The sequence below is a fragment of the Monodon monoceros genome, unplaced genomic scaffold (genome assembly GCF_005190385.1).
Source record: "Monodon monoceros isolate NGI ecotype Baffin Bay Population unplaced genomic scaffold, NGI_Narwhal_1 Super_Scaffold_16, whole genome shotgun sequence".
NCBI lineage: Eukaryota > Metazoa > Chordata > Mammalia > Artiodactyla > Monodontidae > Monodon > Monodon monoceros.
Genome location: NW_021703772.1, coordinates 85,092,166 through 85,111,330, shown reverse-complemented (window position 1 = coordinate 85,111,330; position 19,165 = coordinate 85,092,166). Strand labels below are relative to the sequence as shown.

At 36.4% G+C, this 19,165-nt stretch overlaps 1 long non-coding RNA gene across 3 annotated transcripts in view; it reads left to right on the top strand.

Moving 5' to 3' along the window:
* Positions 1-12,126: 12,126 nt before the first annotated feature.
* LOC114897022 overlaps positions 12,127-19,165 on the top strand; it is a 409,238-nt gene continuing 402,199 nt past the window's right edge. For all 3 annotated transcript variants that reach the window (XR_003793981.1, XR_003793982.1, XR_003793980.1), the window contains exon 1: positions 12,127-12,236. This is a non-coding gene — a long non-coding RNA (uncharacterized LOC114897022). The remainder of the gene's footprint in view (positions 12,237-19,165) is intronic.

Below are 19,165 nucleotides of genomic sequence, written 5' to 3'. Positions count from 1 at the left end.
TCATTAGCAGTAGCGGCAGCAGCCACCTCCTTCAGTTGACTGGTGGAAAATAGAGCTCCAACTCAAATCTCTGTCTGCTTGCCATAGCTTTTTCCAGTTAAATTGGTACCGCAATCTGTATGGTTTCATCACTCCATTGGCAGTTTAATATAAACATCTGTTTCCAGTCTTTTATATCCTATCTGAGATTTATTCAGTCCCTCTGAGTTATCTGTCCTTTTCTCCTTCCCCATTTATTTCCCTTGACTTCTAAATGATGTTATATTTTCCAATATTTCCTTGATCTTTTGCTCAGATGTGTGCATCATTAAATATATTTAATTATCTTTTTTTTTTCTTCTGGAGCCTGAACTGTTTGTTTATAATCTGTTCTCTCCTGATACATTATGAAGCTCTTTACCCTCACAGTGGAATTTTCCTTGGAAATAAAGTAGCATGACTCCAGGTTGCAATGATGGAGGTGATTATTTCATTGTGATTGGCATCAAGATCAAACTGTGAAGGATTTTATTCCAGTTTTGTCTATTCTCCACCCATATTTTGCATTTACCCTTTTACAATGCAAGGATTTGAAAGTCCTAGTGCTCAGGATTCATATTATTTTGCTTCTTCTTCTGTTAAATTTATAATGTTCTAAAGTAAGGGCATTTCCTGCAAGGTAATAATCTGTGGTAGAAGCAGAGACCCTGAATCAAAGACAGTAGAGTCTTTTAATTTAACTATTGGTTAAATGTCAGGAAATGTCCGGCCCAGAGGTCATTATTATTAAGTCAAATAGAAAGCTTTTATTTTCCTATCTCCTTGTTATTTGGGGAGCTGTTCATAAAGATTGATGCTGTGTAAGTCACTAACCACAGGGAAATGGAGGAATTCTGTAAACAAATGGCAAGCAGAACTTTGTTCTTATTGTCCCACTAAGCTTAATATGAGGTGTTAAATTTAATGAAATGTGGTGAGTGAAGTGTTATTTTCCTATTGGTTACTGTAACAGTCATTAACAAGTAAGACATGACTAGTACTGAAAATAGAATACTGTATCCATGACAACACAGAGTTAGGACAGCAATTACTTAATATTTTCTTGATTTATTAATTTCTTTATAAGTGGGAGAAACAAGAAGACTCTCGAGCTGGGCAGTTAATAGTCCAAATTAGCTAACATTTTTAGCTACATCATTTATATAGTCATTTAGTCATTCACTCATTCCTATAAACATTCGTTGAGGTTCTACTATATGGTAGACACTAAGCATACAGAAATGAGTGAGACAGTTTCTGCCCACAGTTTTTCATGGTCCAATTAGTACAGTGGTTCTCAAATGAGGGTCTCTGGACAAGCAGCATCTGCCTCACTGGGAACTTGTGAGGAATGCAGATTTTCTAGGCCCTTACTAGACCTACTGAATCACACACACTGAGGTGAGACCCAGTGATCTTGTGTTTTAACAAGCCCTCCAGGTGCTTTTGGTGCTCCCTAAAGCTTGAGAACCACCAGTTGCATGAAGAAATTTAAAACTTTTCAATTAATAATATCTTGTTTTATGTCCAAAATGATTACAGAATAACAGAACACTTCCATTTAAGAGAGTTATAATTCCATAGAACTTCAGAGATTCCATAAATATTTATCCTTTAGGTTTATGGCCAAGAAGTATTGGACATAGACTAACTTCACATGATCGATTAAAAATCCTAACAACAAAAAACCTAATGAATATCTCACAGGTTCCATGGATCTTGGTACGTCTCTTCAGTGATCCTATTGTTTCATGAATATTGAAAACTATCTTTTAAGAGAGAAACATATATTATAAGATGCTTGAAGAGTCACTATCATATTTATAATAAAATATTCAGTTTACCATAACGTTAGACAAATAACTGTTCAATAAATGTCCAGCCCATTTGTGGATTTAAATCTTGAAAAAAAATCACTTAACCTTTTCACTTACTTCTTCTTTTGCGAAATGAGGGTTGAAGTAGGGCTTGTGACTTACAATGCTCTCTCAGATCTTTTCCAATCTGAATATTTCGTTATTCTTCTTTGGAAGTCTGTTTGTTAATATAAGTTCCCCTCAGATGAATATATACACACACACATATATACACTACATAGATGTACATCTAATCAATTTTTCTTTGTATATTTACTTATTCTCTCTATTGCTTATTAAGCCTTGATCCTTAGTACAATTATGTCTTAGCTTTTCTGTACAACCATGGCCTCAGATCTTTGCCCACTTGGAACTGCATGTGTGTTCTCTCAAACCATCACTGTATACCCAGAACTGCCTTTTCTTGAACAGACACAAGATACCTCACCCTTTCACTCTTAGGAGTCCATCTAATTCTGTGAAGCACTCCAGTGAAAATAACACCTAGCACTTAGGGCTGTTAAACACATCTTTTCCCTCCCTTCATCCTGTTGATCTTGAGTGTATTAAGATGAGCACTTTTATTCCTTCCTTGCTTTTGATTATAACTGGTGACATGCTTTATAAACTCACAAAGATAATATTTCATGTAGGGACATCCCACATTTTGGATAGAAACATTTATATAACAATTGGACACCAATATGAAGAGTGAGTTGCATTGCAGGTAGGGTAATAGATTAGATCTATGGTTTTATATAATGTCAAGCTATTCATGGTTCAGCTGTGAGACCTGTGGGTCCTGTTACCTTTATTATCTATTATAGTTGAAAACTGTAGCTCTACAGTCATCAGCCATTTCAAGATGAAGATGTTCGTATAGTCAGTATGGCAGAGCCAGAGTGGTATACTGTAAAAATATTATTCAGGCTATCAGACCTGGGTTCAAATTCTATCACCACTGTTCACTTGCTGTGTGATCCTAAACAAATTAAATGACCTCTCTGAATCTATTTTCTCAAATGCAAAATAATGAAAATAATCCACATGTTGGGTTTGCTATGAGGGTTAAGTGAAGTAATATTTAGAAGAACCTATCGCAGGGCCTACCACAGGCCTGTTCAACATATGTCTATATCTGTGATCCAAAGCTCTACCAAGAAATAAAAAACTGCCTACCTATCTCTCCATATGAATTTTGCCCCAAGCTCTTGTATTAATATGCTGAAAAATAAACTCATTCCACCCCTCTCCCCATAACCTACTGCTCCTGTATTCTATGGATAAATGGTGTTGCTACTCAGACATTGTCCCAAATTGGAAACTCCCTTCTCCCTCACTCCACACATCCAACTAGGCACTAAAACCAGATGGTTTTCACATCTCATATTCATTCCTACAGCTAATTCCTTAATTAAGACTCAAAATACCTTGCTTGGGTCATAGTATGGTCTCTAAATCAGCCCTCAATTCTCCATCTAGGGTGTTGCAATTCATACTCTTTACACTGCTGCCAGGGAGATTTTTTAAAACAAAAATCTTACACATGTTATTCTCTTGTATAAAATCATTCAATGACTCCCTTTAACTTTTTGGATAAAATTCAGAGTTTTTAGCATGACACACAAAGTTCTCTCTAGTTTGAAAATCAACTATCCTTCTCCATCCACCATGACCCCTCTCATCATTGTTACCCATGTCTCTACAATCACCCTGAATAAGAGATTTTTGTCTCTCTTCGGGTTCTACTAAAAGCAGAGCCTGAGACAAGGACTTGGTAGCAGGGAGTTTATTTGGGTGGCTATATAAGGAAGCAGGTATGAGGGAGGAGGAATAGAGTGTTGGGGTGAGGGTATGTCAGTGAAGTCCCTATAATGGTCGATAGAGCTTCATTCCTTGAAACCTCTGAGAAACCTGTAATACTCCCAGAATTGTCAGAAGAACAGGCAGCTGAGTCATTCTTCTACCATCTCCTGTTCCCCACGGTTTGAAGGATGCCTTTGGGTGTAACACCCCAACCCTTTCAGGCTCCATTTGTGCAGAAGCTAAGTGACTTCCAGAACTTCAGAAAAGTCCCTGAAGTGGGAAATGCTTGAGCTGTATGCTAGCTCTGAGTTTGCACAGAACTGTGTATCACAGCTGTAGCTGAAATCACAGATGGGCCAAGGGGACACGACATCAGGCAATGAAGAGATGGCTCCATCGTGCTGCGGTTTTCTGCCTTCACAAGAATTGTTCCTATGTGCCTAAATGTCTTCATTCCTCCTTCTTCTCCAAGTCATATAATTAACTAATACTGATCTCTCAAGTTGTAGTTCCAGAATTGGCTCTGCCAGAATCTCAAGTATTCGCTTTCTCTGATCACGAGTATTATCTGGAAGTCTTTCTTCTTAACATCCATAGCATTCAGGGTGGTGCTGCACCATGCCACATTATCACAATAAATGGCACTTACTCTTTTACTTGTGCCTCTAGGATAGAAGCACCTTGAGGGTGGGAAATGTATCTTACTTGTCTTTGCTGCTATTTATAGTACAATGCCTGGGTATTTTAGAGCTCGAATCAATATTTGTTGAATAAATGGAAGCATGAATGAAAACGAATCCCCCAGACTAATTGTCATAAAACATTATTCCTTATCATATCATTTCTCATCAAAAATCATCCCTAACAGTACCTTGCTGACACATAATGACTAAATTCTTTAACTTGACTTTCCAAAACTGCTTTTCTAGCCTGATTTCCCATTACCCCCATTTAATAATTTTGTGCTTCAGACACACTGCTCATTCACTGTCCTTTAGAAGCCTTCTAGATCTCTTTCCTCATGTCTCTGGGCACATTATTCTGTCTTTTTTTTTGAGTGTATGTCTTACTCTTACACATATTTTGAAGCCAGTTTAAACCCTGTTTTTCTAAAAAAAAAACGACAAAAAACCAACCAACCAAACAAACAAGAAAACCCCACTTCTTGACAATTAGCCTGTAGTGGTCATTTTCTCTTCTTTGAATTCTTGCATTTTTAGTTGTCCAGTGATCACTAATAACATTGTATGTCGTCTGAGTGTACTGTATCTCTTCAATTAATCTCTGTTTCTTGAAGTCAGATTCCATTTCTTATACTTAGTTTGGAATGAGATTTAATTCTTGGTATCTAATCCAGTACCTAGAATGGGCCCTCGTATATATATTGCAAGCTCAATACTGTTTCTTTATGGATACACAGACTATTCAGACATATACTTACATATCAGTCATTTCAAACACACCTGTGACTCTGGTTAGTCAAATTAGAACTGCATTCTGCTAAAATCAGCGGTCTTGAGCTGACTGATGGGGCAAAGCAGATAGAAATTTGATTAAAAATTTAGCAGTGGAAAGAAAGTATCATTTAGAAGTGTTCAAGAAAAAGAGAGACCATAAAGGGGGATTATCTAACAAGGCAATCAAGAATATCTCCTACAACAAAGAAATTTTGCTGAATATAAAAATAAACAGAGAATATAAGTTTATCTTTGAAAAAAGTTTAAAACAGTACCGAAATTTATTATCTTAACACATTTATTTAGTTGTACAATGTTTTAATGAGGGAAAGTGAGGTATGGTTAAATGATCTAAAAATATAGCCAGTTATATGGCTACTGCATTTTATAAATTATTAATATTTAAAAGATAAGACCTTTTAATTTTGAAAGAACTAAAAACAATTAGGGGGATTTTTTTTCTTTTTTCTTTCTTGTAGAGGAAAACTGGGAGACTGGGGGTTTAAGATTGGTGCAGATTTGTACTGTAATACATTTATATACTCATTTTTTATCACCACTATGTATTATTTAATATAAAATACAAAAATATTGAAAAACATTTTCCTTAATTTTCATCCCTTCAAGAAATGGAAGCATAAATATGGATGTGATGATATGGCACTTTAACTTTTTACTCTTTATGAGTATTATTTAATATTGGACCAATTATAAAATATGGAAATTAAACATTTAAATAGACATTGGTTAAATCAATCAATAGATCTGAACTAGGAGACTAGGATGAATGATAGCAAAATCATTTGTTAATAGTTAATGAATTGAACAGACCGACCTTTGTTTAAATTATATTTTATAAGCTTTAATTATAATATAATTCTGACTTTTGAGCACAATATGGTTTTCAGGTAAATTCTGTGGGGTTACTTGTTTTTCTTTTTTTTTTTTTTTTTTTAAGATGATAAACTTAAGCAGGAGATTTGCTTATCATATGTGAGCAAAAGAAAAAGGAAAGGATTAAACAGAAACTGTTTCTTCCCCCACAGGGCTACCTTCCCGCTATCTTCCGACATTAATACAATGTTGCTGACTACGTTATGTTGTTACTAGGTTGTGTCAAATCAAGAGAATAATTGGACATTAAGATTCATCTCTGAATACATTAATTGGATGATTTCTTTATTTCTGTCATAAGTTACTAATGATTTCCTCTCCATAACTAGGGAAACTCTGAAGAACTCATTATTCTCTTGGGATTCTATAGCTACCTTAAGATGATTTTCGGTGGATGTGGTTGTTCTGGTAACAGTAGACTCTATATTAAGTTCCAAAATTAAAATTTCAGAAAGAAAGGGTACTATTTAGATTTAAAATGCGCACCCTTTAGGGGGTTATTTCTTTTCAGATGGAATATGTTCCACAACAATGGTACTTATGGAGAGACATGAGGACCCCACGAATACTAATATGCTCATCAGGATGATCATTGAAAACTCACATTTTCTCTAAATGCTGAGATTCTATAAATACCTCCTCTACATGTAGAAGACATGGGCCATAATTCTGCTAAGCTCAGAGGGTTTGTGCCTTGCTGCACTGGAAACTCATTGGGAGCAGATTCTCTTTCTTATTCACCTTTGTGTTCCTAGTGCCTTGCATAGTATAGGAGGCACTCAAATATCTGTTATCAGCTGATTAATAGAATCAATCTTTTTGAGTCTTAAGTGTATTAAACCAGAAATTATCTGAAGACTTTTCCTGTTGTAATATTCTATAAACTTTAAGCAGGCATCCTTCTGTAGAGAGTAAAAACTTTTCAAAAGTTTTTTCAATAAAAACTTTGCAAAGGGGGCTTCCCTGGTGGTGCAGTGGTTGGGAGTCCACCTGCCGGTGCAGGGGACACGGGTTCGTGCCCCGGTCCGGGAGGATCCCACATGTCGCGGAGCGGCTGGGCCCGTGGGCCATGGCCACTGAGCCTGCACGTCCGGAGCCTGTGCTCCGCAACGGGAGAGGCCACGGTGGTGGGAGGCCCGCGTACCGCAAAAACAAACAAACAAACAAAAAAACAACAAAAAACTTTGCAAAGAATTTATCCTGTCATAATATTTCAAATTGCTATAATTTAATGATATTTCCTATAAATAAAATTTCACTTGAAAATGATAAAAAAAATGAATCAGATGCTTTACCTTCTTCATTACATCAATACATACAGGTGAAACTCATCAAATCTTAATCCCATGGAACAAAAGATGGGGTGATGAGCTGAAGGGGTACCAACATGGAGTTCAAATCTGATAACATGGGAAAGGAGCTCCAAAGACAAACTCAGCCCCAATCACCATTTAGCCTACTTGGGCCAGTCCTTGTATGACTATTTTTCCTTCTACCTTTGGCCCATGTACATTGGTGCCATTTTCTACTTAACACAATAAATATTGTCTCAGAAGACATGAGTATAAATTGAATTTTTGTAAATTAGATCACAGCATTCAATAAAGGGTTATTGAACTACAGCACATCCTGTATTTCAGGGTATGTGGGTAGAACCAGACCTTGACCTCACACATTTATAAACCAGTGAGAGAAACACACAAGCATGTGGATGATGATAACATGAGACGCGGTACTACTGAAAGGAGCAAAAGGCGCATTCCTCCTAGAACTAGCATGAAATAATCTGGGAAACTGTGCCCTTTGAAATGTCTTGGGACCCAACAATAAAAAGAAGTAGGTTACGAATACTCTTCGAAGTTCTTTTGTTTTCAAATAACAGACTCTGAAATTTACCTATAGCACGTTTGAGTTTTCTATATGTATACTTTTTCTGTGTAACGGGTTTTGCCAAAGAGCTAAAAATCAAGTGACTCTTAAATTTTTAACAGAACGGGAACTTTTACTGCTTCTGCTTACTGTCTGTTGTCCATATAGAATTGTCTGTGCTCCTGAAAGCTGCCAAATATGCTTCCATTTTTTACATAACCGTTATAGGTAAAGACAGAATAATGGATTTCTTTCAGTGTCTCCTTTGAATTGACAAGCAGGATCACTCTGTGTCAAGGAGGTGTAGTTGCTGCTTTTCTATTAATAGTAAGTTACAATATAGGTGTTGTAGCAATTGGTTAAGCAAACAGAAACAATTATATGAATTTGACGATAATGTTCCTCCACAATTTTATTTTACCTGTTCAGTTCAGATAATGAAAGTAGCATGCTAAAATAAAGCAAGTTTAGATTTGACTACTGGATGAATTCTTTTGATGAGTATTTTTGACCACATACTGCATTCTAAGCATATAGAATGTAGAGCCCTGGAGATAGAGATAAGGACAAAAACAAATTCAGTCCGTGCTCTAAGAATGGGGTTTAAAGCCTGTTAGGAAAGGCGTAGATTAATTAAATAGTCACACAATAAATGTGGAAAATACTAAAAGTACTAGAGTCATGAAATACAATTGAATGGTTTTAAGAGTGGGTGGGTGTGTATGTGGTAAGTATTGTCATGTGATCATATTTGCATTTTTAAGTACTCTGTCTGCAATGTGATTGGTATTGCCAACAGTGGATGTAAGGAGACCAGTTAGAAAGTCCAGAAAAAACAGCAATGCTAGTTTAAATTAATGTAATGCCAGTGATTATGAGAGAAGTAGACAGTTGACCCAATTACTACTTCCATAACGGATTTAAAGGAATTTAAGCATTACTATTTATCAAGTGTCTATAATGTGTCAAATGCCCTTTTAGGTGCTAGGGGTACAAACATGAACATGTTAAAAAAAAATCTCTTCCCTCAAGAAACTCCCTGTTTGCTGTGACATTTCCAAGTATGATGAAGTATGCATTCATATCATAGAAAAAAAATAAAGTAGCTAATGTCAAATAATTCATATTAACCATCATTTAACTTTGCTGTATATTATATAACTTACACTCTTGGGGATTCTTCAAGAATCAACAGAAATAATGCATTTGAAAACAAAGCATAAATATAAGGTGTTGTTAATTTCCTCTTTATAGCTTCCTAATAGTATCTAGCTTAGGCTAATATTTAAATAAATTTTTATTTCCTGAGAATACAGAAATTGGGCCTTATCTAACAAAATACCATAGACAGGTGGCTGGATGGCTTAAACAACAGACATTTGCTTCTCACAGTTCTGGAGGCTGGGAGGTCCAAGATCAAGATAATAGCAGATGCTGTTCCTAATGGGATGAGGAAGGAGGCTCTTCCTGGTTTGCAGACTGCCACTTTCTTGCTGTGTCACATGGCAGAGAGAGAGTTCTGGTCTTCCTTAATCCCGTCATGGGGGCTCCACCCTCATACTTCGTCTAAACCTAATTCTCTATCATCGTTTTTTGGGGGTTAGGATTTTAACATATGAATTTTGGGGAAACACAAACATTTGGTCTATGTTTGCTAACCAGAACGTGCTAACCAGTAACAAAATAATTTAGCCTGGAATTTGCTCCTGGTAACAAAGAAGGTGACAGACAAACGTTTGGATTACTGAATTTCTGCTAGTGGTAGTACCACTGTGGTGCCTGCACTGCTTTCAGTCAATTAAATGAGAAGTAAATTAGAGTTTATATTATTTTATTCACTTGAATTCAGGGTTTTTCAGGACATTAAGATTTTCTTTCCTAATGTTTCATTGTATACACTTTTAAACAAAAACAAAAGTAGAGAGAATAGTAATGATAATGATTCCCTTATTTCCACTACCACCTTCAACAAGTATCAACATTTCAACAATCTGATTCTATCTATTCTTCACTTTATTTTTTGTTTTCTCTGGAGTATTTTTAAACAATTCTAGACAAAATATGATTTCACCCATGAATACTTTAGTATGTTATTTCATCTGATAAGGCTTTTTTTTTTTAACTTAACCACCTCTACTTTGCTAATCAACCTAACAAAATTAACAAATATTTCTTAATATCACTTAATACTGTATTCAAATTCCCCCATTTATTTTCAAGATACATTTTTTATTGTTGGTTTACTCAAATCAGGATTCAACAAGATTCACATAAATACTGTACTTGGTTGTCATGTAGGTCTTTCTTATTCTGCAAAAGGCGTCTTCCTTCCTCTCTTCCTCCCTTTTTTCCTCCCTCCCCTTCTTCCTTTATTTTCATGCAGTCCATTTGTTGGAAATACCTGTCATCTGTCCTGGGAAAATTGGACATCCCTTGAGCCAGCAGTAAGCTTGTTCCTCTGTCTCCTCTATTTCCTGTAAATAGGTAATTAGATATAGGTTTCATTAACAACTTAGCTAAAGCTTTTCTGAAAGCATGGCTTGCAAGAAGGACCCCAGTGCCAGTACAAGTAGTTTATTTGGGAAGTGACTCCACAAGTCAGGAGAGAGGGAGTAGGGAGAGTGGGCCAGGCAGGGCAAGACCATTTAAGGTTGTGTTATCAAGGTGCCTACTGTAGACAGCAGGGCTCTATTCAGTGGGGACTTCTGGGAAGCTTAGACAGCACCTCCCAAACTTGCCACTGGCTTCCCTTTCCCCTTGGTTGAAGGTTTTCCTGGAAGCTGAGTCTTGCACACAGTGAGTCGGAACTATTCCCCAGAGCTGCAGCTGAGATCAGAGGTGGGCAGAGGGATGAGATGAGCACCAGAGGCTTTTGCTACTCAGTCTAGAATATTTCATATGTGGTTCTGTGTATGCTTTTTGTGTGAGGCATGTAATGACCAGGTGTCCCATTTTAAATGATTCTAAACTTGAAAAGCCATGTCAGCCTTTTAAAGTTCCTCAACAAATTTTCAATAGTGATTTTATGTTCATTGGTGGTCATTGCCTGTATGCATCATTTCTTTCAGAGTTGCGAGCTGGTGATTTTTCTAATTTCATCATTCTTTCTGTATTTACTTGTTGGGATTTTTCTACAAGAAAACCTTTCTTTTATTAACCATTTAGTTACCTCAGAGTAACTAAAGACAGATAAATTCTTGATACTTTTCTTCCCCACTCCTTTTACAAATCAATTTACAGAGTAATGAGTTTGTGCCCTGACAACCTCCAATGCAATCCGTTGAATCTTTTTTCTTCCCCTGAACAGTAGGGAAGCATTGCCATGCTATTAAAAAATGGTGGGATGAGGATAGGTTTTTGGTTGTTTCACATGATTAACAAATTATTAGGCTCTCATGCTTAGTAAAGGGAGTAGAGACATAATAGGGTGAATGGATAACTCAGCAGTAGGCAGGAGACAAGGAAGGCAAAATCACTCCTGATCGTAGCACAAGATAAGTCAATGCGGTAAGGCAAGCAATGGTCTTGGTGTTTGCACAGCTCACAAAGAGTAGCTTGCATAAATTATGAAGTATGAAACCCCAGATTTCTGCTACTGAGGTACATTTTGGAGCTCTTGATTCTCAGAATAGAAGCCTGGATCTTTTCAGTCGCATTTTCCTAAAATGTTTTATAAAGGAATGTTAAAGACTATGAACAGTGCTGCCAAATTAAACTGCAAGTCAGTTTATCTCACAGCTAAGTGGGGTCACCAACTCCCTCAACTTTGCCTGGGATTTTCCCAGTTTCAGCACAGAAAGTTCATCCCAGAAACCCCTTCAAGTCCTAGGCAAACCTGAATTACTGGTCACTCCATCGAAAAGGGATCTTTTTACTGAAAAGATGTTTATAACCTATGACCAGTTTTGAGGAGCATGTATGAGATTTCCTTAGTTTGCTGGCCCATCCTATTATTTTTCCCTTTCAGAAATTCTCCTTTGTGACCACCAGCACATGTTTATAAGGGACTAAGAAGGAAAGGCTATGTTCTCTATTCAAGGAACAGAGAAAGTGAGGTCACCAGGCCACATGGGGATCAAAACGTTGCTGTTAACATCACTAACACCTGTTTTAAGTTAATCTGAAAACGAGGGCTGGGAATAAAGATTTCTGCATAATTGTTTTTGTATTTGTATTAGTTGTATTTTGCTGGGAAAAGTAATCTTTTGAAAAATTATTTTCTTTTAGACTTGAAACCCAGTTGACAACATTGCTAAAAACATAAAACTCAGCTGTCATCCCACGTTGCATATTTGTGGAATCTATGGTCCTTCACACATCTTTGTACCTTGTCCTGGTAAATATTTCATTTTATAATACTTTTATGTAATCAGTTGGCTCTAATTGGCTAGAGGCAATTATTCTGACATACAATAATTTTCCTTTCACCATCTGAATACCTATTTATGGGCTCAAAGTATCCTTCTATGACCTTACTATCCTACATCTTAATCTAGTTACCATTTTTATGTGTGCTTTTGTCCTACTCTGATGTGGTGCAACCAGACAGATGTATTACTTCCATCTATTGGAATTAGCCAAACATTGGGATTTTATTCCCTTCAGATTAAGCATATTCACAGATGGGATAAAAAGAATGATCCAGCTGCTTCTCGGAATCCCTGCCTTAAGGATTTTCAACTGTGGCTGTGACTAGGAACGTTTTAGCAAAAGCCATGTGGGAAACATGTAGGAAATTTTTAGTGCCCAATATGCAGACGATGGGAATCCAAGGTGTAATCTAAAAAGGAAGATAATTAACAGTCACGTGGGTAACTTCAGTTCATATTTTACGGACAACTTTGGGAACATTGACTCATGAAAATGGAGCCTATGTTCAACACAAATTATATTTCTGAACATCAGCCAACAAGTATATCAACAATCTGTTCCAGAGAATGAAGAGCTATAGTTGCTTTAGTCTTCACATTCATTCGTATTCTCTTTTTGATGGTACAAATATAAATAATGCCTTTTTAAAAAACCAGAGTTTAGTTTCAAAATTGGTTGAAGTAGATTTTAGATTCTCGGGGAGCCATGGGAAAATCAGCACACCTCTCTGAACTCAGGTTTCCTCATCTTTGAGTGATAGAGATGACTGCTCAGCTGGCCTCACAGGCTCTTTATCAGGAACAAATGGGATAATGTAGAAAAGATGGATGGATTTTAAAGTAATAAACACTAACCAAATGTTAGTTATATTTATAGAGCTACTATTTCTTAGGACTTGATGGGTACTTTCTATTTGTTGATGTATTATTCATAAAAACCATGTCAAATTTTGAAAAATACTCAATAGCATATTACATAATGATTGGCACAAGGTAAACAGTTAATAACTCTATTCTTTTAAAATTTATTGAATCATATCTCCATGTGTATTTATTTCTAGAAAGAAAATAATCCAGAATGATATCATATTTTATTTGTCTGGACTTTAGACTCTGGTTGGCATTTTCAAATATTCTATCTATGGATATTCTCTTCCTTTGTACTGAACTATTTTGGGAGGAAAAAGATCTTGTGTATTCCTAATAATATAAATTTTACTGCATAAAATATCACTGAGCTACTGTCTACTGTTTTAAACGTTTCCCAAGGAAAAATATTTCATCCTGGATTAAACTAGGTGTCTAAATAGATTGATTCTTACCCTGAAGTCACTGAAATAGCATTTTAATGCCACTTTCAAAATATAAATTTTGATGTGGTTTTTGAAAGGTGAAACGAATAAAATTTTTGAAGCTAAAAATAAAGGAGAGACTGTGACAATCATTTTAATACAGAAAACACAGATACACTCGCTCCATTTGTTATTTTCTAATTTAAATAATATAGTGGTTACTGAGAGACATCAACAATATTTTTGTCAGGTTTCATTATGCACAGATGACAATTATCAGATATTTTGGAATGACAATATAGGGCCTTCGAGTAGATTTCTTTAAATTTGTTATAAGTGCTTCCAGTCCTGTTTGCTTTCTTTAGGTTTTACTGCATTAGGGGGAAACAGACCTCTTTCTCCTGTGACAAAGAGAGAACCCAGGAAGGGGCAGTTTTTTTCCCCTCACAGGTGATGGAGTTTGTATAAAGAATGCAGTGGATAATAGCTGGCTTGTCTTCTGAACAGATGGTGATGGTCTTGTTGCTAGGATAAGGCCTCAAGAATTTAGTTTTTAATTCCACATTTTTTGCCTCAGTGCCATGAATATCCCTAGGTTTCCCAAGGCAAAACAAACAAACAAACAAACAAAAACCTACACAGGAAGAGTGACAGAGAGAGAGATGGGGCGGTAGAGCAAAGACTGAAGCCAGGTCAATAGAGGCTTTGGGGAAAATGCCTGCTCAGCTGTCTGCAATCACCTGGGTTTGAAAGGCAGGCAGGAAGGAAGATTGGTTTGGCAGAAGAACTGGGCCTTTTGATGCCTCTGATACCACAGAGAAAAATACCCATTTCTTCCCATTAGAAGTCTGTTGACTTTCCTAATTAAGATAAACATGTTTCTGAAAGTGTTAGCTCTTCCAGCATGACATTTATAAAAGCAACTAGATATACACACAGGAATGTTTGCCAAGAATTTGGGCTAATGGTGGTCTATGAAGCGTTTTACAGAAATATTTTAAAATAGTTGCCATATCTAAAAGTGAATGACTTTCATTCCCTCCAGTCAATTAAACATCTAATTTCAACTCTAGGAGATAATAACTGAAGTATTTTTTTATAAATGAATAAATAGTTAGAAAACTGTTAAACACATAGCTCCAAAGCATGAAAAATATATTCGTTTAACAGCTTTCTTCTCTTTTTTTTTTTTAACATCTTTATTGGAGTATAATTGCTTTACAATGGTGTGTTACTTTCTGCTTTATAACAAAGTGAATCAGTTATACATATATATATATGTCCCCATATCTCTTCCCTCTTGTGTCTCCCTCCCTCCCACCCTCCCTATCCCACCCCTCTTGGTGGTCACAAAGCACCGAGCTAATCTCCCTGTGCTATGTGGCTGCTTCCCACTAGATATCTATTTTACGTTTGGTAGTGTATATATGTCCATTGCACTCTCTCACTTTGTCCCAGCTTACCCTTCCCCCTCCCTGTATTCTCAAGTCCATTCTATAGTAGGTCTGTGTCTTTATTCCTGTCTTGCGCTAGGTTCTTCATGACCAATTTTTCTATTTTTAGATTCCATATATATGTGTTAGCATATGGTATTTGTTTTTCTCTGACTTACTTCACTATGTATGACAGACTCTAGGTCCATCCACCTCACTACAAATAACTCAATTTCATTTCTTTTTATGGCTGAGTAATATTCCATTGTGTATATATGCCATATCTTCTTTATCCATTCATCGTTGATGGCCAATTAGGTTGCTTCCATGTCCTGGCTATGGTAAATAGAGCTGCAATGAACATTGTGGTACATGACTCTTTTTGAATTATGGTTTTCTCAGGGTATATGCCCAGTACTGGGATTGTGGGGTCATATGGTAGTTCTAATTTTAGTTCTTCAAGGAACCTCCATACTGTTCTCCATAGTGGCTGTATCAATTTACATTCCTACCAGCAGTGCAAGAGCGTTCCCTTTTCTCCACACCCTCTCCAGCATTTATTGTTTGTAGATTTTTTGATGATGGCCATTCTGACTGGTGTGAGGTGATACCTCATTGTAGTTGTGATTTGCATTTCTCTAATGATTAATGATATTGAGCATTCTTTCATGTGTTTGTTGGCAATCTGTATATCTTCTTTGGAGAAATGTCTATTTAGGTCTTCTGCCCGTTTTTGGATTGGGTTGTTTGTTTTTTTGATATTGAGCTGCATGAGCAGCTTGTAAACTTTGGAGATTAATCCTTTGTCAGTTGCTTCATTTGCAAATATTTTCTCCCATCCTGAGGGTTGTCTTTTCGTCTTGTTTAAGGTTTCCTTTGCTGTGCCAAAGCTTTTAAGTTTCATTCGGTCACATTTGTTTATTTTTGTTTTTATTTCCATTTCTCTAGGAGGTGGGTCAAAAAGGATCTTGCTGTGATGTATGTCATAGAGTGTTCTGCCTATGTTTTCCTCTAAGAGTTTGATAGTGTCTGGCCTTACATTTAGGTATTTAATCCATTTTGATTTTATTTTTGTGTATGCTGTTAGGGAGTGTTCTAATTTCATTCTTTTACATGTAGCTGTCCAGTTTTCCCAGCACCACTTATTGAACAGGCTGTCTTTTCTCCACTGTATATTCTTGCCTCCTTTATCAAAGATAAGGTGACCATATGTGTGTGGGTTTATCTCTGGGCTTTCTATACTGTTCCATTGATGTATATTTCTGTTTTTGTGCCAGTACCATACTGTCTTGATTACTGTAGCTTTGTAGTGTAGTCTGAAGTCAGGGAGCCTGATTCCTCCAGCTACGTTTTTCTTTCTCAAGATTGCTTTGGCTATTCGGGGTCTTCTGTGTTTCCATACAAATTGTGAAATTTTTTGTTCTAGTTCTGTGAAAAATGCCAGTAGTAGTTCGATAGGGATTGCATTGAATCTGCAGATTTCTTTGGGTATTATAGTCATTTTCACAATGTTGATTCTTCCAATCCAAGAACACGGTATATCTCTCCATTGATTTGTGTTATCTTTAATATCTTTCATCAGTGTCATAATTTTCTGCATACAGGTCTTTTGTCTTCTTAGGTAGGTTTATTCCTAGATATTTTATTCTTTTTGTTGCAATGGTAAATGGAAGTGTTTTGTTAATTTCACTTTCAGATTTTTCATCAGTAGTGTATAGGAATGAAAGAGATTTCTGTGCATTAATTTTGTGTCCTGCTACTTTACCAGATTCATTGATTAGCTCTAGTAGTTTTCTGGTAGCATCTTTAGGATTCTCTATGTAAAGTACCATGTCATCTGGAAACAGTGACAGCTCTACTGCTTCTTTTTCTGATTTGGATTCCTTTCATCTCTTTTTCTTCTCTGATTGCTGTGGCTAAAACTTCCAAAACTATGTTGAATACTAGTGGTGAGAGTGGGCAACCTTGTCTTGTTCCTGATCTTAGTGGAAATGGTTTCAGTTTTTCACCACTGAGGACGATATTGGCTGTGGGTTTGTTATATATGGTCTTTATTATGTTGAGGAAAGTTCCCTCTATGCCTACTTTCTGGAGGGCTTTTTTCATAAATGGGTGTTGAATTTTGCTGAAAGCTTTCTCTGCATCTATTGAGCTGATCATATGGTTTTTCTCCTTCAAATTGTTAATATGGTGTATCACATTAAATGATTTCCGTATATTGAAGAATCCTTGCATTTCTGGGTTAAACCCCACTTGATCATGGTGTATGATCCTTTTAATGTGGTGTTGGATTCTGTGTGCTAGTATTTTGTTGAGGAGTTTTGCATCTATGTTCATCAGTGATATTGGCCTGTAGTTTTCTTTCTTTGTGACATCTTTGTCCAGTTTTGGTATCAGGGTGATGGTGAATGAGTTTGGGAGTGTTCCTCCCTCTGCTATATTTTGGAAGAGTTTGAGAAGGATAGGTGTCAGCTCTTCTCTAAATGTTTGTTAGAATTCGCCTGTGAAACCATCTGGTCCTGTGCCTTTGTTTGTTGGAAGATTTTTAGTCACAGTTTCAATTTCAGTGCTTGTGATTGGTCTGTTCATATTTTCTATTTCTTCCTGGTTCAGTCTCGGAACATTGTGCATTTCTAAGAATTTGTCCATTTCTTCCAGGTTGTCCATTTTATTGGCATAGAGTTGCTTGTAGTAATCTGTCATGATCCTTAGATCATTAGAACCTTTCATTTCTAATTCTGTTGATTTGAGTCTTCTCCCTTTTTTTCTTGATGAATCTGGCTAACGGTTTATCAATATTTTTTATCTTCTCAAAGAACCAGCTTTTAGTTTTATTGATCTTTGCTATCATTTCCTTCATTTCTTTTTCATTTATTTCTGATCTAATGTTTATGAATTCTTTCCTTCTGCTAACTTTGGGCTTTTTTTGTTCTTCTTTCTCTAATTGCTTTAGGTGTAAGGTTAGGTTGTTTATTTGAGATGTTTCTTGTTTCTTAAGGTAGGATTGTATTGCTATAAACTTCCCTCTTAGAACTGCTTTTGCTGCATCCCATAGGTTTTAGGTCATCATGTTTTCATTGTCATTTGTTTCTAGGTATTTTTTGATTTCCTCTTTGATTTCTTCAGTGATCTCTTGGTTATTAAGTAGTGTATTGTTTAGCCTCCATGTATTTGTATTTTTTACAGATTTTTTCCTGTAATTGATATCTAGTCTCATAGAGTTGTGGTCTGAAAAGATACTGGATACGATTTCAGTTTTCTTCAATTTACCAAGGCTTGATTTGTGACCCAAGATATGATCTATCTTTTTTTTTTTTTTTTTTTGCGGTACGCGGGCCTCTCACTGTTGTGGCCTCTCCCGTTGTGGAGCACAGGCTCCGGACGCGCAGGCTCAGTGGCCATGGCTCACAGGCCTAGGCGCTCTGCAATATGTGGAATCTTCCCAGACTGGGGCACGAACCCATGTCCCGTGCATTGGCAGGCAGACTCTCAACCACTGTGCCACCAGGGAAGCCCATGATTTATCTTTGAGAATGTTCCATGAGCACTTGAGAAGAATGTGCATTCTGTTGTTTTTGGATGGAATGTCCTATAAATATCAATTAAGTACATGTTGTTTAATGTATCATTTAAGGCTTGTGTTTCCTTATTTATTTTCATTTTGGATGATATGTCCATTGGTGAAAGTGGGATGTTAAAGTCCCCTACTATGATTGTGCTACTGTTGATTTCCCTTTTTACGGCTGTTAGTATTTGCCTTATGTATTGAGGTGTTCCTGTTTTGGGTGCGTAAATATTTACAATTGTTATATCTTCTTCGTGGATTGATCCCTTGATCATTATGTAATGTCCTTCTTTGTCTCTTGTAATAGTCTTTGTTTTAAAGTCTATTTTGTCTGATATGAGAATTGTTACTCCAGCTTTCTTTTGATTTCCATTTGCATGGAATATCTTTTTCCATCCCCTCACTTTCAGTCTATATGTGTCCCTAGGTCTGAAGTGGGTCACTTGTAGACAGCATATATACGGGTCTTGTTTTTGTATCCATGCAGCGAATCTATGTCTTTTGGTGGGAGCATTTAATCCATTTACATTTAAGGTAATTATCGATTTGTATGTTCCTATTACCATTTTTGTAATTGTTTTGGGTTCGTTATTATAGGTCTTTTC